Below are 22,184 nucleotides of genomic sequence, written 5' to 3'. Positions count from 1 at the left end.
CGCATTAAAAATTAAAGCACGGTGGAGCTTCTCTCTTAGTATATATATAGAGAGAATAAGATTAGGGAAAAACAGGGCGGCTAAACAGAAAATGGAGCATCCGTTTTGCTACCCTGCACTAGGGGAAGGGGGAAGGGGGAAGAAAGATGGGAAAGAGAGCGAAGAGGGAAATAGACGCGCGCAAAAAAAGGAGGGGGGTGCTGTGGTGCTATAGTCTATACAATAGGCCACTGCCACGCAAAAAGTTCAGTAATGTGAGCACACAAATCATGTCGCCTTTCAAGGACTGATCGTTCCGACAAAGGTCTGTCGTCAAGGCGAGCTAACGCAGCAGCTAGTTGTCAGCTTTGCACGCTGTAACGAGGGCAGTGACAGAGAACGTGCTCTATAGTTTCATCGCTGCCACAATGAAAGCAAGCAGCACTGTCTTCCGTGCCGATTCGGAAGACGAAAGCTTTGGTGAAGGCGACACCAAGCCATAGCCGGCAAATCACCGTTGTTTCGAGTGGAGAAAGTCCAGACGGAGGCCGGAGTCGACGAGACGTGTCCCGTCTATGTTGTCGCGTGTTCCGTAAGCACTCGGCGTTCCACATAGATTTTAATTCTGCATTAGCGATTTTTCGAATTCTCATTGCAGCATCAATCCTTGAAAATGGTATAGATTCTTCTTCACCATCATCGAGTGCTGATCGAGCAGCTGCATCCACAAGTTCGTTGCCCAATATGCTGCAGTGACTTGGAAGCCACTGAAACAGCTCTAATTTCCAGCACTAGTTGTTCGTGAGGTCCCCGGCGTAAGGCGAATATCAAGCACTGTAGTGCTGTTTTAGAGTCCGTGAACATGCTCCATTTTTCGGCCTCTTGGTGTTTAATTATTTCAACTGCGCTACGTAGAGCAGCAAGTTCCGCAGCTGTCGATGATGTCTGGTGGGATAACCGAAACTTCACCATTGTCGCTGTTGCAGGAAAGATCACGTACCCTGCAGACCCATCCACTTTAGTTGAAGCGTGAGTATATGAGTATGCTCACTATACTTCTCATATAACAAGAGAAAGAAAACTGCTTTAGCGCTGGGGACGAGAGCCGGGATTTCGACCCTATGCTTGGAACCGTGAGTTCAACATGTGCATAAGTCATACTCCATGGGGGAGTTGAAATTCTGGATGGAGTTGTATATCCCGTATGAATGCGTGTGCGATATGACAAGACTGTCTGGCGAAATGAGGCACGAGGCCGGTCTTCTGGCAGTGCAGCTAGATGATGGGCAGGGGCGCGAGTAAGATGCCTCACGTGTGCTCTGAGCACTTTCATTATGATAGGCGTCTTGAGCGGGTAGTCATTAGCGATCTCGATTGTCTCAGCTGTTGATGAACATCGCGGTAGCCCCAGACAGACTCGAAAAGCCATAGCCTGGATGCTTTCGAGAGTCTGAATGCTTGTTCTACAGGTATTGATCAAAACAGGCAAACTGTAGCGCAAATAGCCAAGACAAATCATATTGCATCATTGCACGTACTGAAGTCCCCCCGGTTTTTTCTCCAAGATACTTGAATAAGTTAGCAATTTCTGTCAGCCTCTTCTTCAAGTGGGCCACATGTGGGCCCAGCAGAGGTCTCTGTCAATGAATACGCCTATAAATCTGTGCGTCCTGACATATGGTATGACTTGGCCGTCGATAGATATAGCGTATGGTCTCATTGGCTTTCCACTAAAAGAAATCAATGCGCATTTCGATAGCGAGATTTCCAGACTCTGTTCTTTGAGCTACACTGATTCCAACGTCACAGCTTTCTGAAGCCTTGCGCATACCTGAGGTCTTGTCACGCCAAATGCCCAGACGCAGATGTCGTCAGCGTACATAGAAAACTTGAAGACTAATGAGAGCGAGGTTGAAGAGGGTTGGACTCAAGACGCCACCTTGCGGAACTCCACGATGCGTGTGGTGTTGGGAGGTTGGACCATCTGCAGTGTTCACAAATAAGGTCCGCCCTTGTAAATAACTGCGTGTCCAAATATACAGTTGTCCGCCTAGGCCCACTGAATCAATGGCCTCGAGGATGGCGTCATGAAGAACGTTGTCATATGCTCCTTTTACGTCAAGGAACATGGCAGCAGATAGTCAATTACATGCCTTTTGATGGTGGACATAGGTAACGAGATCTTAAACGTAAACATTTTGACAGCAATCTGTCTGGCTGGGTAGAAAAGTTTAGAAAATTGAAATTGCTCCAGCCACAGTTCAAATAGAGCCCGACGTTTCGAGACCGACTCGGTCCCTTTCTCAGGGGGTGACTGTCTTGGTCATGGAAGTGTCGTCGCGTCGTGTTCTCTCACCACGGCTCCGGCTTTCCCTTTCCACCACGTTTCGGAGACCGTGAACGTACACCGAAGGCATTCTTCCCAGCGAGCGGTTCATGTTGGCAGGCGTATGCTGAATGTGCCAAGACTCGAGCAAGAGCCTCTTTCCAAAATTCCGTTCTGTTTCAATAACAGACGCGCCTTCTAAGTCAATTTTATGGTCGTGCTTCTCGCAGTGCTCCGCCAGAGCGCTACGTTGCACTTCCATCTTCCTGACGTCGTTCTTGTGTTGGCGCATTCTTTCCGGGAAACACTTGCTCTCGCCTATGTAGCAGGCTGGACACCCAGAACACGACACTTTGTAGACAACGCCCGGGTGTAGCTCCCTCGGAGGTCGGTCTTTCGGCCGCGGTAGCAAGCGAGCGAGCGTCGAAACAGGTTTATGGATTACCGTGACCCCGGCTTTTCCTAGGATTCGCGAGAGCTGTTCACTTATGCCCGGCACATATGGAATGGCGACGCGGTTGTTTGGCGTCTTCGTTTCTCTCGTGTGCGGTGGTGTGGCCAGGGCGGAATGGGGGTCGGGCGGTGTGTCGCTTGCAGGTGTCTTTCCGCGGTGCGGTGGTTGTCGTCTCGACAAACGGCGTGACGCCCGGCGGATGAACGCTTCTGTGTAGCCATTCCCTCGTAGCTCGGCGACAATCCTCTTTTCTTCTTTCTTCCTCTCACCTTCCGACGTGCAGATTACTCGTGCACGTGAAAGGAGTGCCGAAACCACTGAAGCTTTGTGGGCAGTTGGATGACAGGACGCAAAATGCAAATACCTGCCGGTGTGAGTTGGCTTTCTATACACCGAAAAGGTCATGCGCTCGCCCTGTCGTCTGACTAAAACATCGAGAAACGGAAGCGCCCCGTCTCGCTCTCGTTCCACCGTGAACTGTATCGCTTGGTCGATGGAGTTTAGATGTTCGAGGAAGCTGTCTACTGCTGCCTTCTTTATTATGCAAAAACAGTCATCCACGTACCTCACAAATACTTTCGGCCTGTCAATAAAGGAGCCCAGTGCCGTCTCTTCTATGTGTTCCATTGTGAGGTTCGCAGCCGTAACGGAGATCGCCGCTTCCATCGCGGTCCCGCTGGCTTGTCTGTAGAAGCTCCCGTTGACGCTGAAATACGTCCCCTTGAGGCAATATTCCAGTAGGCGACACAGTTCGTCGACGCCCAGGCAGGTTCTTTCATCCAAGAGCTCGTCTTGGTTCAACGCTGCTCGTGCGCTAGATACCGCTAACGATAACGAGATCTATAACATTGTCGATCGAACATCAGTGACGGCGAAAATCATCCATGGTGTTCGGATATATCTCATAGTATTCCGGGTACCATTCAACCCTGGCCAAGATCATTCTCTTCATTACCTTTCCTACACAACTTGAAAGTGCGATCGGTTGGTGAGAGGTAATGTCCAGGGGAGATTTGCCAGGCCTAAGAATCGGCACCAAGCGGCTAATCTTCCATTCTTGCGGAACGACGCCAGCTTGCCAGCAATCGTTGAAGATGTTAAGGGGTGCTTCTCGTGCCCGTTTACCAAGGTTGCACAGCATCCTGTATGAAATGTCATCCGGGCCTGTCGACCACGACTTATTACATAAGACGAGCGCCGCATCAAGCTTCTGTGATGTAAACGGTAGATCCATGCGCGGGTCCCGTGAATGAGGAACATGATTCACTGTATGTAGGCTTGTGTACGTTGTCTGGCCCGCGGTCATAGCACAGAAATCTTCCGCTACCTCAATTTTGTGCCGGCGATGGAAAAGTTCAAGGGCTTTGAAGGGAAAGCGCTGCTCTGGAACAGAACGTAAGCCTCGCACAATTCTCTATATCTGAGACCGTGGTTTATGAAGATCTAGCGACGCACAAAGTTTCCTTCATTGTTGGGTGTCTAACTTGTCGAGGCACCGTTGTATCTTCTTTTGGATGCGCCTGGCTGTTCGTAGATCGTCTGTGGAATTGGTGCGTCGGTATCGTCTTTCGGCACGACGGCGGATCGCACGAAGTCGCTCCAGCTCGAGGTCAAATTCAGAGTATTTCGAAGTGCATATTATTGTGCACATAGCCGCGTGTGCAGTTTCCTTAATAGCTTGCTGAAGACCATTGGACAGGCCTTCATCACAAGCATCCTCAAGTTGAGTTTTGAACACAGTCCAATCTATTCTTCGTGTTGTGGTAGAGGAGTACGTGTTCGAAATACCTTTAATCTTCAGGTAAGTGGGGATGTGGTCGCTTCCGTGTGTTTTAATTTCTAAAAACCACTTTACCCATGTAGCGAATCGGCGTGAAACAAAGGACAAGTCAAGGCAGCTGCTATATGTGGTGCCTCACAAAAACATAGGACTGGCGTCATTCAGAAGGACGAGACCATGGCTAGAAACCAATGATGCTACACGTCGTCCTGTTGAATTAAGACTTGAGCTTCCCCTATGGGATGATGCGCATTGAAATCCCCGGTGATAACCAACAGACCCGGATATGCCCTTATTATGCCGTTTAGTTTTTTGGCATCGAATTGACTTGATGGGGATATATACACACCCAGAAGTGCAAATGTCACCTTTCCTTTTTTTAACAGACAAGCACACATACTGATTGCCGTCGTGAGGTTGCAATGCCTGGACGACGTAAGTAAGCCCCCGGCGAATAAATACAACAACCTTGCAAATTTCGATGTCACTTGATGAGAAAAATGACTCGTAGCCGGATAGTCTGATTGGGTGCGATAATTTTGGTTCACATATAATCATGAAAAGAAATTGGTACAGATGAATGAATTTGCGAAAATCGGATATGCGAGATCTCAGACCTCTTGCGTTCCACTGAAAAATCGACGATTCTCTGACCTCCTATCGAAACGAGTTGTGATTGTCGGCCGTGGTCGCAATAGTGTAGTCGGACTTCGTGTACATCAGCTACTGAGCTGCCTCGCTTCTAAGTGCATTCCTCAATCATGCCATCAGGAGGAGAAAAAAGTTGCGAAAAAGTTACAGCCTTTCTGCGATAATTCTGTATGCCAAGAATCACTTAGAAGGCAGCATACGTAAGTGGCACACTTCATGTCATCCCCGTCACCTCCCAATAGGCAAGTTTTGCACCTTTTCTCCAGAAATTTGCACAACCTCTGTAGCCGCAGTATGTTGTATTCATGCACTACATCTATACAGAGCTATTTCTTACACAGCCTCTGCAGCGTTTCTGTAGGATATCTATTGAGTTTCGCCACGGAAAATAAAAAAAGCACAGCATATTCATGGAGTGCATGATAATAGGGGCAAAGCGTCCATCCGTTCGTTGTTGCTTCCCGTCATCCGTGCGTCCGTCTGTGCGACTGTCCGCGCGTCCAACCGTTCGTCCGTACGTCCATCTTGGCGTCCGTTCGTGCGCCAGTGCATCCATGCATGCGTCCGTCTGTTCGACCGTGCATCTTCTGTCTGTCCGTTTGTTCATTCGTCCGGCCATCTAGTGAACACTCCAAGTACCACCATCTCACATTTTTCATCATATATTCAGCTTATAGAAGTCCCGCCATCCAGCGGACATCCCAACGAATTTCTTACGGCCGGCGCATCCTGTCTACAACCCACATTTCACCGCCTTTAGTTTATGGCACTGCGCCCCAGTCCTCGCTAAACCTTGCTAAAACCAAAAACGTTACGCCCAGCCAGTATAACCTGGCAATCCCTTCTAGTCAGATAGTTCTCAGAGTGCGTCCTTGTGATACTAATGTTCAAATAAACATTTTATTTTTTGAAACAGTGTTCCCGAGTTTGTGAGCTCGGGTCACCATAGGTAGGAGGGTCCCTTATTCCAGGAATCTTCTGGCCAAAATCGCCTTCCGGGCCTTGGCGACAAGTCCTCGTTGGTCGTCTAGGTCACTTGCGGCAATCTTGGCCTCCCACGTCTCGGCTAGGGGGTCGATACGTGCAGTCGTTGTGGACTTGGTATTGGCATCTTTGTGGCACCATGGGCACTCGAGTAGTAGGTGGGCCAGTGTGTCTGGCACGTCGCATATTGGGCAGTTGTAGGCGTATAGCATTGGGTAGATTCTATGCAGTAGGGTGCCATGTGTATAGGTGTTAGCTTGAAGTCTCCGAAATGCTGTGGCCTCTTCTTTAGTCAGCTTGGTGTGAAGTGGCGGGTACACCCTGCGAGCTAGACGATAGTGTTGTAGGAAGGCGTTGTTTTTTGGTGGTATGGTCTCTACTTCTGCAGCGCTGGCTAACTGTGGGTCAAGCGAGGGGCTGAGGAAGGCCCAGTTGACGTGACCGTGGGCCGCAGAGTGAGCCGCTTCATTTCCCTCGAGCCCCTCGTGACCCAGCCCCGTACCACGCTACCACGCAAGTGTAATGAAGCGGAGTTCGGCTTTTTCTCAGAATATTCAGAGCTTCAGCGGAGATTCGGCCTCGTGTGTATTTTGTGGACAGCGGATTGGGAATCTGTGAAAACTACGACCGCATCCTTACCAGTCGTAGTGGCAATGGCAATCGCTGCTTCCTCATCAGAATCAAGCTCCGCACCCGGAGGATGGCGGACGCCAGCTCTTGTCCTTTCGCGTCGATCACACTTAAAGCGTAGGCATTTTTGCCGGCGTATTTTGCCGCGTCGACGTAGCGAGCGTCTAGATCGTGCTGGTCTCTTCTGCAAATGGTGTCGACTCGAGCGATTCGTCTTTCCCGATGGTACTCGGGATGCATGTTACGCTGTACTTGGGCGATGCTGAATGATTCTCGCATGTACGGCGGCATCTTCTCTTTGCAGTCTGCCTCGCAGATGTAGCTCTCACCGTAGCCCAAGCGCTCAAGGACCAATCTGCCCATCGACGTAAGCTTAAGTCTCTCGAGTTGGCTAGTCCGTTGGGCTCCTGCCAGCTTTTGCAAATTATTGTGTATACCTATTCTTAGGAGTCTAGTGGTCGACGCCATTGGAGGTAGCCCTATGGCGAGCTTGGTAGCTCTGCGGATGAGCACATTCAGCTTGTCGACTTCAGATGTCTTGAGGACGATATACGGGGTTCCATAGGTGATTCGGCTGGTTAAAAGAGCCTGCACAACTCTCGAGGTATCGTTTTCCTTCAGGCCACTGCGCCGGTTTGTGAGTATCCTTACCACGCTTCATATCCTTACCAGGTGCGTGAGCTGGAAGGCTGTGCGTTGAAGTGCACGAAGCGTGGCGGCCCCTGATTCGTCGTGATGCAGGCGCGAGCCGAGCACGGGAAGCGAGGTGACCGTCGGTATTTGGACCCCATGAAGGATGATGCATAGGTCTGGCGCTTCGCAGGTTGGAGGTGTTCTTCGCGTGCGGTCGTTGAGTACCAGTAATTCCGATTTTTCAGTTGCACTATGGAGGCCGCAGCTTTCGAGGTAGTTCTCTATGACATTGCCCGCCTCCTGAAGGCAGCTTTCTTGCTCTCCAGTGCTCTTGCCTCGAGTCCAAAGCGTAATATCGTCCGCGTAGATGGTGTGATGTAGGCCCTGTATTTTTTCGAGAAGCCAGGGGAGCTTAAGAAGTGCCACGTTGAAAAAGAGTGGTGACACAAGAAAGCCTTGAGGTGTACCCCTGTTCGGCAGCTCAATTTTTTCGCTCCGTATTCTCTATATTCCCACCTAGGCCGTACGACCAGTTAGGAAGCTTCGAACATAGCCATAAATTTTGGAACCGCAGCCAGTATCTTCGAGATTTTGTAGTATTGTTTTATGGCTAACATTGTCAAAGGCGCTTTTCATATCAATGGCAAGAAGGGATACCTTGATATTCTTGCTCAATAATCAACTAGATCTTCCTTGAAAAGTAAGAGGATGTCCTGCGTAGAAAGCAGCTGGCCGAAGCCAAACATGGTGTCTGGGAAGTACCCGTTTTCCTCAAGGTGCGACGTTAGCCGGTCATAGATCATATGCTCAAACAGCTTACCAACGCACGAAGTCAGAGAAATGGGTCTAAGGTTGTCAACAGCTATGGTCTTGTTAGGCTTAGGTATCATAATAACCTTTGAATGCTTCCACGCGGTCAGAAGCTCTCCTTTGTCCCAGCAGTCATTGTAGTACTGTAGGAGAGCAGTCATAGGCTGATTGGATAGCTGTCGGAGGTGCTTGTTTACTATCCTGTCTTTGCCTGGAATCGTGTTTCTTGTAAGCTTGAAAAGAGCTGCTTGAAGCTCTCCTGGTGTGAAGGGCCTGTCAAGGTTGGAGTTGGGCATGCCTTCGTATTCTTTGTGTGGTGGTGGCATTGCCGCTGATTGGACAGGACCATGCAGCTTGTTGCATAGTTCGTGGAGCAGGTCTTCCTCCGAGCCATCGTACTTGTGTGTTAGCTGACGTACTCGTTGCCGCTGCTGCGTCTTGGTGGGGCGGTCACCGAGGCGAGTCCTCAGCAGGTTCCACGTCTTCTTGGTGCTGAGCGTACCCTGGAGCTTATCGCAGAAGTCGCGCCAGTTGTGTCTCGCTAGATATTCAGCATACTGTTGCGCCTCTTCTGTCAATAAGGAAATTCTTTTCCCGAGTTTCTTGTTCAATTTTTGCCTGTTCCATCTCTTCCGTAAGGCTCGTCAGGCCTCCCAGAGGCGGAGTAAGTGGGTATCTACTGCGGGATGGTCTTCATTAAGCTGCATTACTTCCGGTATCCAGAATCTTGGTGAGCCAGGCGTCTATGTCCGCTATTGCGTTGTCACCGTCGAGCTTGTTTCTGAAGGCATTCCATTCTGTCAGTCTTGCTGTGCCTGTTTTTGCAGGTCGTTGGTCATATTATATTTCGAGCTGAATTATTTGGTGATCTCTGCCAAGCGTCTCGGGGAGACAGATCCATCCCACCTTCTTGACATCTCGTGTAAAGGTGAGGTCGAGCGTGGTATCTCTCGAGACGCTGTTTCCCACTCTCGTGGGCTGGAGCGGATCATTCAACAATGTGAGCCCGTGCTGCTGAGCGGAATCTTGGCCTCTCGCGCCTTTTTTGGTGGTGATGGCAAAGCTTCAAGCTGTGTGGGGCGCATTGAAGTCCCCTACGACCAATAACCGGTGACCTTTTGTGCGTTTTCTGAGTTCGCGGATGAAGTAATCGTAGTCCCTGAGCTGATCTCGCGGTGGGCTGTACACGTTAGTGACGTAAAGGCTTTGTTGCGATTTTCTTTTCGGTATGACTTCCACGATGGAGTGTTCAACTGTTGTGTCTTCTATCTTGTGTACTTGGGCCGCAAAAGTTTTTTTTTTAAGTGAAATGGCGGTTCTTGAGGTCAGAGCAACGGTGTTGTATCCTGCGAGCCGCAATTTTTTCCGTATTGTTCTCTTGTAGAGCGATGAGGTCGGGTTGATTTACTTTTATAAATTCTTGTATATTAGTAAGCTTGGTTCTGTATGAACGACAGTTCTACTGCCAAATGGTAAAATTTGGTTGCGGAGTAGAAATCCTATTCTTAGAGCCTGCCATCTTCGTTAATATCTGGTACGTTTACCTGCTCGCCATCGGAAGAGAAGGAGTAAGAAACTTTTTCTCTCTTTGAGCGTGTTTTTTTCTGCCATGGCAGTCTTCAAGTTCTGCGTGACTAATGCAGTTGTTCTTGACATGTACCACAAGGTTGGTTAGCTGCGACTTGAGATCGTTAATTTGGGCTGTGTGAGTGTCCATTCTACGGCTGAGCGTCGTGAACGTTTCACCAATTTGGGCGGAGATGGGCTCTAACTTCGCTAGGACGAGTGCTTTGAGCGTCGATTCGCCTGCTGATGTGCGTTGTGGCTCTACTGTCGCCGTGAGCTGTGAGTCGACAAGGGCGGCGACTTTTGTTTCTATGATGCAGAGTACTTTGGCCTCCACGACAGCTTCAATATCTGGTGTGGTGAGTTTCGTGGCTAGTTGTTTAGCTTTGTGCTGTTCTTCGAATAGTCGAGTGAGCCTCTCTATGCTTGCATGCTGCTTCGCTATGATCTTTTCTTGTTCTTGGCATAGTTTTACGAGCTTATCGACAACTGCACCTTGTTTTCAGAGCTGGTCACGCTGGCTTTGCAGAGCTTTTTTCAGATTAAAAACCATTTTTTTCCAAATTCTTGAATGCATTGTATTCAGTAGATGAGCAATCTGGAGTGTTCTTGTTGTTCTGTGAAGTCAAACCTACGCGGGTTGCATCAGCATAGCTGATGCGTTGGGCGGTGAGTGAGCGGGATCTTGTGCCAGACCTGGATCGCGATCGCAGAACAGACCTAGACTTGCTTCGGCCGCCCTTGTCGTGCAATGTGCCGCTGGGACTAGGAGATGGTTTGTCAAGCTCGGTGAAGTCTTCGCTGCGTGAACTACAACCATTCTCTCAGGCTTTCGCCTTCTCGAGTGTTTGTAGTCTAACTTGGTGAGGTGGTGGGTTTGGTCGTAGCTTCTTCTTGCATTATTTTCCGGCGGTTTCATGGGGCTGTTCACATATTTTGCAGTTGGGAATACATTCGTGATCTGTGGTGACTGCGTCTTGTTCACACTTGTAACAGAAGTCTTCTCTGGGTCTGGGACAGATGTCTTGTCGGTGCCCAATGGCACCGCATTTGCGACAGAACTGCACAGACTTTCGATAGGGTTTGCAGCGGTAGTATCCACTTTGGTAGGTGATGTAGTACGGGACGTGTGGTCCATCTAAAGTGATGACGGCGGTGGAAGACTGACCAAACATGCGAGCGCCAAGGACCGTGTATCGTGAGTCGACTCTGAGGCCAGCTACAATTTCGGTACTGCTGGTTCCCGGAAGAATCCCGTAGATTACACCTCTGCATACATCGTCGGGATGTTTCACGTGGGGGTTCACACTGAAGAAAGTGCCGCCTAACTGGATGGTAGCAATGCTTCTCAAATTGGTTGCGCGTTCTGTGTTGGTGGTACTAGCAATGACAATGTTTCCAACGCTCTGCACTTCAACTCGAACGTTGTCGTAGAAATCTTATTGTGTGAGACCACTTGATCGTCCGATGGCGTGCGTGATTAATTTTAGACTCCATTTTGATAAGTCGAGTCCAACTTGTGGCCTGTAGACAATTTTAAAGTCGCCTGTAGGAAAAGGGGGCGTGTTCAAGTTGCGTTGCTTCGAAGCTTGTTTCGTGGGAACGGGCTCTTTCTCGGGTGTCTATTTGGATGCTTAAATTCGGTTCGGCGCTCGTTTTTCTTTGCGTCCTACTTGCAGACATTGTATATGCTCCTTTCCTGTTGTTTTTCCACTGTTGACATCTTACGGCCACCATGATTTCTCCGTGGGTGTCTCGGCGTTCACTTCGGTTTGCATTGATGTTGGTTCTTCTTGTGGTCCTGTAGTAGCCATCAACACGATTTGAAAGCCTACGTGGCTGGTAGCAAGGGGTTTCTCCCTTTAACCAGGTTTTCTGGTCGAGAAAGGAACGCGAAGCTCTTTCCCAGACCTGCGCGTTCGGTGGGTGTACTTGCAACGCGAGCCACAAGTGCGAGACGGGCTCGCGCATCGGTCGCGGCGTAAGTGTTAGCGGGGAGGACCTTGCCCTCGAGATGTGAAGAGTTCGGTGTAGATAATCACTCACCACTTAGTGGGGGGTGTCAGATCTTTTCTTGCAACTTGGTGAATAGGCCGGTGCAAAAACTTTGAAGTAGCACAGCGTTGCACCACAAAAACTAGCATGAAAAGCCGGAGCCCATGTGAAGTGCAGCCGCACTCAGTTTGAATCTATCTATCTATCTATCTATCTAGCAGTCTAAATTTGGGTGCTCTCGTGGTTACCTCCTTAACTTGGCGTGAATCAAAATTAGCATGGGAGGGTAAGATGGTTTGACGTGCATGACGCGCTGGTAAGACATGAATAATCTCACAATCCAGTCGCGTACGTAGTCAAACACTTCCCTTCAGACAGCGACACATACCCACAGGCTGGTATGTGCCACTGGTATGCGGGTAAGTACCGCAGGTGATTGACACTTAGTATGTACCTAGAAACGATGGGAACACGCATAGGATATTTTAACGCGTAAGCGCTAAATCGGTAGCGTCGGTAGCGTAGACCAAACGATGGCATAGAATAAATGTCAGTGTTAAAACAACCTGACATAGGCAGCGTTCACCCCCCGATGATTGCAAAAAATGAATTTCAGGGTCCCAGGTGGCCATAATAAACACCCAGTTTTATCCAGTTCTTGTGTTTTACTTCTTTTTCCCATATTTCTGCCCTATTCATTGTCGAATAAGTAAACTTTCCCATTTCCTGAAAAAAAATATGCCTGACGCTTTCAGCGTATTTGCTGTACGTGCAAAAAAAAAGGAAACTAATGAATGACTTGTGCGTCCTCTAAGCTGCCAGCTAGACTTCTGGAGATTAGTGGCCCTGATGTCAAATCCACATTATGTAAAATGAGATCATTTGCACTATGTAATTAACAGACCTCTTATCTCTCACGCGCTATTCGTTACAGCAAAAGTACTAGACGATATAGAAAATGAGGCGAATGCCACGTTGTAGCCACTAGGGCGCACCATTTCGGAGTGCGAGCTCGGATAAAGTGTGATAGCTTCTAATCTACTTTTACTGTTATATTGGACAAACCAAGTGACCTTCACAACAAAACAGAACAGCGTATAAAAATAAAAGCAACATTTCTTTAAAGGTGTCAATTTGGGAGTCGTCAATACACAGGCGCAATACGTACAGTTGTCAGCAAAGTAGTGCTCCACTTTTTCTTGGAGCTAAATTTCGAAGTCTTGAACATTATTTCTGTTCTTGGTTTAGGTTTCACTGTGTGGTCATTTGGTTTTTGGCACTGACTAGTGCTCCCGACCATTTGAGAAAAAGGTGAACAGGACGACAGTTTACATTCATTACTTCTATAAATTGATTGATTGATTGATATGCGTGGTTTGACGTCCCAAAACCACCTTATGAGAAGCGCCTCAGGAAATTCCGACCACCTGGGGCTCTTTACCGTGCACCCAAATCTCAGCAGACGGGCCTACAGCATCTTCGTCTGCATCAAAAATGCAGCCACCGCTATTTCTCTTTATGCGCTGTCAATTGCAATGTTAGTACTAACAAAGTGCTTCGTCACTTTGGATGCCACCTATAAGATATTGCTGCATATAAAAGTGCTTAGTTATAAATTCTAGATAGCCGTAACGTAAGTAGGAGAAATCAACTATTTTTTTACTATTTTGTGAGAAAAAACACTAGTTAAGCAGTGTATCGCATCGAGTGGAGGTAGTGTCATGTCTCACAATAAAAAACATTTAGGTCGACTACCAATATTCAGGCTTTGCGAATCAATACTGTAGCTAGACATAACTTTCTCGTGTTGAACATTATAACTAACTTGTAAATGTGAGTGCCAGTCAGAGGTATAGTATTTGTTTCTCTTTAACGTGTCAATGTGGTAATGAAGCGTGGAAGCCTGGGCAAGTTGGTAGGACATAACTGAATGCAGGAACAGTGCAACCTAGAAGTAGTTACTTCATCACCACGGAAGCAAAAAAACAAGGACAGAAAAGAGCGCTGACTTTCAACAAAGATTTAATGCTGGAGTGGTGTACATATATAGGCGAAAAATGAGAAAAATGGGTATGCGTAGAAGGGTGCAAGAACAACTACTGCGATACAATGTCAGCAAAACTATTGTCTCTTGTTGAACGGGCTGAAAAAATAAATACATGTGTATCTTAAAAAAGATCGGGATACGCAGTCTCTTTTTGCAACAACGCAACCGATGGGCAACTTACACATTTACCGTCAAACTTGTTTGTTTGATAGGCTTCAATTATCTCACGTGTGGCCTGCGAGTTGCGCTTGCTTAATACCTCGCAACGCTCAAAAACTGGCACGCAGCCGCAGTCTCTGCAGTGGATTCCGAGGTGTCCTTGAACTACGTTGTGTACATTGTTATTGTGCTCTCTTAAACGGTCATTAAGGCACCTTCCGGTTTGCCCTATGCAGACCATTCCGCACGAAAGCGGAATGAGATATACGACACCAATAACACAAGGTACAAAGCGCGTTCTGTGTTTCTCAGTGCATCTTCCTTTAATAGCAGCTGGATTATTCACCAGCTTACAAAGCTTTGTAAGCTTTTCTGGGGCGGAAAAAATAACAGTGACACCAGCGCGTTTACCGATTTTTTTCAGCCGATGTGACACGTTATGCAGATACGGAACTGCAACATATTTTATAGGAACAGACGCGCTTTGAGGCTGAGATCGCCCTCCTCGATTTTTAATTTCCTTCAAAAGTTTTTCCGCAACAGTAGAAATCGGGGGGCTCGAGTAACCAGCGCTTAAGAGGCTCTCTACCTGTGCTTTTAAACTGCATTGCATCGAGTGCGGGCATGACCTCTTAAAAGCGTTTACCAGGTAACCTTTAATGATACCCCTTTTCACCAATTTTGAATGAGCTGAGTGGAAAGGTAAAAGGGCTTTACCACTTCTCGGTGAAAACAGCCAGCACAAATGATTACTTCTAAGACAGAGTGTTAGGTCTAAGAACCTAATCAAATTTCCAGACGGTAACTCATGGGTATGTTCAAGAGGATACAAGTGCTTCTTAAACAAATCTAGAAGACCAAGGACAACAACATCAAAAACAGTATCCAAACAATCAATAAATACAATGAAATCATCAACAAACCTACAGACCTTCACAACGAGAGACAAGTCGAGATCTTTTTGAATGTGGCGATCCTTATGCGCGAGAAAGATGTCACTCAGGACTGGTGCCAAACAGGGACCTATGCAAACACCACTTTTTGAATCAAATGTTGCTCATTCCAAAATACAACCGTTGACTTTAAATAAAATGAAAGCAATTCCAGAAAACCATGAACTGGCATACCTGACGCATTCTGGAAATTTATCGACCCAAGCGAATCAATGCATTTTTCTAAGCATTAGAGCAGTTCATTATGTGGAAGTGAATAATATAGATCTTTCACGTCTATTGAGAAAGCCTTCAGTCTTTTGTCATTAGACCTTAAAAACGTAATAACCGCCTCAGAGTCTTTTACCAGGAAAGGATCGTCAATAGTTAAAAGGTTAAGCTGTTCTCTTAAAAACAAGGCGACCTGTTTTTGCCAGGCCCCGTTCTCAGAAAATATAACCCGTAGTGGGCAGTCAATCTTATGCGTCTTAGCGGTAAAAAATATGTCAAGACTTAGCTTCTTTGATTTGTCAATACATTTAGCAACTTTTTCTAGGACGAGAGAGCTGCAAAGCCTTTTCGCTTTCAACTTAGCTTTTGCTATAGAAGAGTGGCTGGGTTTAAAAACAGAGTTTATAGCCATGGTGGCTTTGTCCTTAAACAAAAGGGAAGGCAAAACAGCAAAGCCACCTTCTTTGTCCGAAGGTAAAAGAACTAAAGACTGGGCTTTTAAGAAAGATACAACATTTCTAGTGGGCACTGCACTGCTTGGTGGTTTACAGCGTGTTAAAACGTCCACACCATCAGAAACACACCTGTTCATCTCGCTGTCCGGGGTGCGTCGAGCAACTTGTCGTACGAGTGTTAGTTGTTACTTAGTTGTTAGTTGTTACGAGTGTAAGTTGTTAGTGGAATGAGCAACATTTAATTAAAAAAGCGGCGTTTGCATAGGTTCCTGTTTGGCACCAGTCCTGAGTGACATCTTTCTCGCGCATAAGGATCGCCACATTCAAAAAGATCTCGACTTGTCTCTCGTTGTGAAGGTCTGTAGGTTTGTTGATGATTTCATTGTATTTATTGATTGTTTGGATACTGTTTTTGATGTTGTCCTTGGTCTTCTAGATTTGTTTAAGAAGCACTTGTATCCTCTTGAACATACGCATGAGTTACCGTCTGGAAATTTGATTAGGTTCTTAGACCTAACACTCTGTCTTAGAAGTAATCATTTGTGCTGGCTTTTTTCACCGAGAAGTGGTTAAGCCCTTTTACCTTTCCACTCAGCTCATTCAAAATTGGTGAAAAATGGTTTCATTAAAGGTTACCTGGTAAACGCTTTTAAGAGGTCATGCCCGCACTCGATGCAATGCAGTTTAAAAGCACAGGTAGAGAGCCTCTTAAGCGCTGGTTACTCGAGCCCCCCGATTTCTACTGTTGCGGAAAAACTTTTGAAGGAAATTAAAAATCGAGGAGGGCGATCTCAGCCTCAAAGCGCGTCTGTTCCTATAAAATATGTTGCAGTTCCGTATCTGCATAACGTGTCACATCGGCTGAAAAAAATCGGTAAACGCGCTGGTGTCACTGTTATTTTTTCCGCCCCAGAAAAGCTTACAAAGCTTTGTAAGCTGGTGAATAATCCAGCTGCTATTAAAGGAAGATGCACTGAGAAACACAGAACGCGCTTTGTACCTTGTGTTATTGGTGTCGTATATCTCATTCCGCTTTCGTGCGGAATGGTCTGCATAGGGCAAACCGGAAGGTGCCTTAATGACCGTTTAAGAGAGCACAATAACAATGTACACAACGTAGTTCAAGGACACCTCGGAATCCACTGCAGAGACTGCGGCTGCGTGCCAGTTTTTGAGCGTTGCGAGGTATTAAGCAAGCGCAACTCGCAGGCCACACGTGAGATAATTGAAGCCTATCAAATAAACAAGTTTGACGGTAAATGTGTAAGTTGCCCATCGGTTGCGTTGTTGCAAAAAGAGATTGCGTATCTCGATGTTTTTTAAGATACACATGTATTTGCTTTTTCAGCCCGTTCAACAAGAGACAATAGTTTTGCTGACATTGTATCGCAGTAGTTGTTCTTGCACCCTTCTACGCATGCCCATTTTTCTCATTTTTCGCCTATATATGTACACCACTCCGGCATTAAATCTTTGTTGAAAGTCAGCGCTCTTTTCTGTCCTTGTTTTTTCGCTTCCGTAGTTACGAAGTAACTACTTCTAGGTTGCGCTGTTCCTGCATTCAGTTCTGGTATGGTATGGCATAATTTCATGGCGAAAACAAGCGACAGACCCTGGCATAAAAATTATGACATGCGGGTCATGTAACAACATGACTACATGCCACGCTCAAGATGCGTTGGCGGCCGTTTCGCTAGTGTCACATATACCAAATTCGGTAATACAGTATGCAAATGTATAATAATACTATTAATAATAATAATAATAATAATAATACCTTTTATTTCTTTAAATAAAATAGTACATGTGACGAGGCCTGCCAAAGCCCATTGGTGGCTTGAGTGGCAGAGCCTGGCAGACAGCAAAACAAACAGGAAGCGTTACAAGATTGTATTTCATGGCCTAAGAGGGATGATAGGACAAAAAAAAAGTGCATATAAGATTAGAAACAACAGGGCATACAAGCAATAGTTACAAGCATTATACAATAGTTACAGCAATTGAAAGTGGAAACGTGTAAAGGTAAAAAGAAAGAATTAGAGCAAATGCTTCTTAAGCAAAGTAACACACTGGATAATTGTGCAGCATCATGCTTGCCAATCAGTGTATATGAAATAACACACGACATGCATTACAATTGTAGACAGATACGCTGTAGCAGTTTCTTTAATTTGTATTTTGTTTTTGTGCGAAAAATGCTGGGGGAAAGTACATTGAAATAGGTTGGTACATAATGGGCTCGTATTCTAGTCCCATATTTTGTTGAACACCGCAGCCTCCAGTAACGTACTTTGGACCTTCAAGAACGAGAAGTAACATACGGAACCAGGAATTCTTTGGACCAGAAATGTTTCAAAACAACCGTTTGAATTAACGGATCATTGAAGTTTGGCATAAACAGCGTTTTGAAAATGTCTTTCTCAGAATTAATGTTCAGGTCGTAAGATATATTTTTTAAAATCGAACGCAATATTCTGTTTATTCTATTGTGCCAACGGGCAGCACAGTGTCCGTAAATGGTTATTCCGTAACGCTGTATACTGTAGCCTAAAGCGTGTGCTATCATCTTACGTACTAAAAACAACATGTTGTATCTTATGTTATATAATAGACATGACACAGCGCGAAGTCTTTTGCAAACATAGGCGAGATGACTATTCCAGGAAAGGTCGCTGTCAATGTATAAGCCAAGGTATTTCACAACAGATGAATACTGTAATGGACAACAAGAGCAGGATGAACAGTCAGAACAATGCAAAATGAAAGAATAATCAAGGGATACTTTCTTCAATGGATTGTGGAGACAGAATAAATTAGTTTTAGACACATTTATATAATAAGGTTATCTTAAAACCAATCCATGGCTTTAGTGGCAGCTGACTGAAGAAGAGTAATCGCCTAATAAAAGTTGTTTGCAGTCGTCACAATCACAGTGTCGTCGGCGCATTGATATAGAGAAACCGGTATCGCGCTGTGAAGGTCATTTACAAAAATATTGAATAGCAGCGGACTAAGAATTGATCCCTGTGGAAGGCCGGTTTTGATGATTTTGAACGCGCTGTGAGATTGTTCAGCGGATACAAGTTGACGCCTGCCTTGGAGAAAATTTGCCAACAAAGACCAGAAAGCACCCCTAAACCCTAACTGAAAAAGTTTATCCAATAACAAGGCATGATGGATACTATCGAAAGCCTTGCTGCAGTCAAGAAAGAGCGCACAGGCAACTTTGTTGTTATCGAACGCCTCATTCAACTGATCAGAGAAGTCTTCCAATAGCGTCTGAGTGTTTTTCCCCTGTCGAAAACCATACTGGCAAGGCGATAAGATGTTGTGGCTATCGAGAAAGCTTGTCATCGTTAACAACAAATGTTTTTCTATTATTTGTGCTATAGAAGGAAGAATTGATATCGGACAATAATTTTCAAGTTTATCACACGCACCGCATTTGTGTAGAGGTATAACTATTGATGTTTTTAAGTTTATGGGAATTTCTCCGCTAGAAATAATGCCATTTATGAGTGCTAGCAGAACTTCATGGGTGTATTCAAATGTACAGTGCAAGTCAGTTATAGAAACACCATGAATACCAGCAGATTTTTTACACTTCAAACTGAAAATGATAGATCGTAAGTTCATGTGATACTAAAGGTAGATAAGCCGATTCACTAACACTGTGACGTAAAGTGCACGGGCCTAATTGGGAATTTGTGTTTTTAATTGTTCAAGAGAAAAAGTTGTTAAATTCATCAGCAATCTGCTGTGCGTTATTGGCTTGACTCAAAAAAAAGTTATTCGAAATATTGACGCGAGTGTTTGCGCCTCTAAAGGTGTTAATTAACGCCCAGTTTTTTTTCGCTGCTGTTACTGGCATGCTTAAATTTGGCTCGGAAATGGGTTCGTTTAGCCGAGCGAATCATAGCATTAACCTTGTTTCTGCTTTGCCTAAATTTAGCTTGCAAGTCTGAACAGGTAGGATAACGCTTACATTGTGTGCAAAGCAAGTCCTTTTCTTTTATTGCAGCGAGTAAATGTGTTGACATACATTTATTATCCAATTTACGTTGTTTAATGTGTATCGTTCACGTAGCACTTTCTTTTAAGCTTATGAACGCTTCTACAAATTTATCGTAGAGATCACTAAAAGACGTTATTGACAAAAAAGAATTCCAGCCATAATGACCTACCACACTATCAATTTTTTTTTATTCTAGCACCGAAGTTACTTTTTTTGTATCGGTTGGCATCGTCGTCATATGTGGACCGCTTATTGAGCCGCCAACAAAGCAATGGCCAGCTATCTTCGTCTGTACTATTGCGGTTTTTGTGAGCAAGTTCTAAGCACGCACGAAAACGTGGTCAATGCACGACACGACGAGCTAGCCAGCCAAACATTCCTCTCGAGTCGCTTGATTTATTCGGCACTCTAAGCCCCATTTAGAAAAGCTGTCTAAAAAATCAGGAACGAGGCCTACAGTGGGACGCAAAAGGTCGATGTTGACGTCTCCTATGATGCACACATGCTCTTCTATCGATAAGGATGATAATGTGGACTCAAGTTCAGATAAGAAAAGGCGCGTATTGAAACTGGGAGGCCAGTACGTCGATAAGAAAGTCATTGAATAAGCGGGGGTGTTCAAGCGCAGTGCTAACACTTTTGCTTGTGAAAAGGAAAAGGATAGTTGCGAAACTGCCCATCTGTTACTTATAAAAACGGCAATGCGTCCTCCCTTTCTTGTTGGGCGTGTGTATGAAAAGGCTTGGTAACCCGGCAGAACAAACTGTGAGAATTGTTCGGATGAAATGTTGATTTCAGTAAGGACGAAAGCATCGAAAGTTAGGCGAGATAAAGAAGTGATGGCACAGAACTGATTCCAATGCCCGAAGAATACGAGTATTGACATGTGCTACTTTGAAGCCGTCAGATGAGGCACCAGAAAGGAATTTAGCTGCATTCGCGAAGTCGGTGCAGGTGATACTTTCCACATCCGCCATGTTTAGGCCAGCTTATCCAAATCCGTTCCTTTTTCAATGCGAGTGGTAGGTGCTCCTTCCGCTTTTCTTGCTAGCACCTTTCTGTCCCTCGTCCGCACGAAGTTATAACCTTTTTCTTTTCCTTTCGAGCGGGTCAATCGGAAGAGTTCTCGGTTCATCCGGGTCAAGTTTTCATTAATGTACAAGCGAGGAAAGTTATCGGACTGGGCAAGATCACGAAAGCCATTTGGAGCTCGAAGCCATTTTTCTTTTATTGAAGTGTTCTGTACTTGCACAAGAATGGGTGGGCTGCGTGTAGATTTATCGTAGGTTGGCAAACGATGTACCTTGCATACTTCATCTTCCTGAAAGTTTACTAGGTTCAAACGTCCAGCTAAGTCACTAATGAAAAACTTCAGGTTTTCACCTGGTTTAGAAGGGAGACCATGAATTTCAAAGATACAACGTCTACCATATTGCTCTAGTTCATTTATTTGCACTGTCGTTCTGTCAAGAACTTCAGCTTGATGGGCAACTGTAACGAAAACAGATTCCACCTGAGATCTTAGATGAGAGATTTCGGCTTGGTTATAAGTCATAGTAGAGAGCATGGAATCGTATTTTTCCGACAGGAAGTCAATAGACGTTTGAATTTCTGTCACAGTGCCCGCCATCTGTTCACATGTTTCATTGAAAGAGAGCAGTTCCTCAACTTCCGGCACAAGCATCTCAACAGTGCTAGTCAGATGGTCCAATTTGGCATTAACAGTAGATAAGTGGGGAACAAGTGAACCATTGCTATCACCCGAACCCATGCCAAACTTGCACATTTGACACGCCCACGTTTCACGCTTAACCGTAGTCATTTTGATATAAGCACTGTCAGTGATCGCGGAACAGTTTTTCCCTAAGTGAAAGCTTGCTTAACAGCTAGAGCACACCAGGAATTTGCCTTCGACAGGATTGGTACAAGATGAACACAAGAAAGACATTGCAGTGCAATCAGCGGCAATTACCAAATCACTATTTGCAAGGTGAATTTTAGGGACTCACCTCCAAAGAATGAAAAAGTGTTTCAGTGACGCTGGCCCGTCTTGCCGCTGACTGCAATGCCGAGCTAGGAACGCAGGCTTTCTGTACGTTGCTCGCGGCTCACAACGACCGACACCAAGCGGACCAGGTTGCAGTGATGCAGATCTAAGAACGGGCGTGTCCAGGGATTCGGGGGCCGCATGCGCCGAAGAGCGTCTATGATGTCAGCGCTTGACGAAAACAGCGATTATCTCCCAGGCTTGTCACTGTGTCCTGCCAAGAATGAAGAAAATGTTTCAGTGACGCAGGCCCGTCTTGCCGCTGACTGCACTGCAATGTGACGAACGTATGTAACTGGTGCAAACATGATAATCATGAGATGCGTGTCATGTAACACTATAGCTACATGCCACGCTCATGGTGCACTGGCGGCCATTTCGCTAGCTTCACATGTGCCCAACTTGGTATCACGCAATGCGAGCGGAAGACATAGGTAAATAACACATTCAAACATGATAATCACGACATGCGTGTCATGTAACAACGTGA

The 22,184-nt window shown here is 45.9% G+C and overlaps 1 protein-coding gene across 1 annotated transcript in view; it reads right to left on the bottom strand.

Moving 5' to 3' along the window:
- LOC119173357 (uncharacterized) overlaps window positions 1–21,795 on the bottom strand; it is a 420,783-nt gene extending 398,988 nt beyond the window's left edge. Inside the window, exon 1 of the mRNA XM_037424210.2 lies at window positions 21,657–21,795. The gene's annotated coding sequence lies outside the window, so the exon portion shown is untranslated. The remainder of the gene's footprint in view (window positions 1–21,656) is intronic.
- Window positions 21,796–22,184: the final 389 nt, after the last annotated feature.

This window comes from Rhipicephalus microplus, chromosome 5 (assembly GCF_043290135.1).
Source record: "Rhipicephalus microplus isolate Deutch F79 chromosome 5, USDA_Rmic, whole genome shotgun sequence".
Taxonomy (NCBI): domain Eukaryota; kingdom Metazoa; phylum Arthropoda; class Arachnida; order Ixodida; family Ixodidae; genus Rhipicephalus; species Rhipicephalus microplus.
Note: the sequence above shows the minus strand (reverse complement) of the source record. Positions and strands in the feature narration are given on the sequence as shown.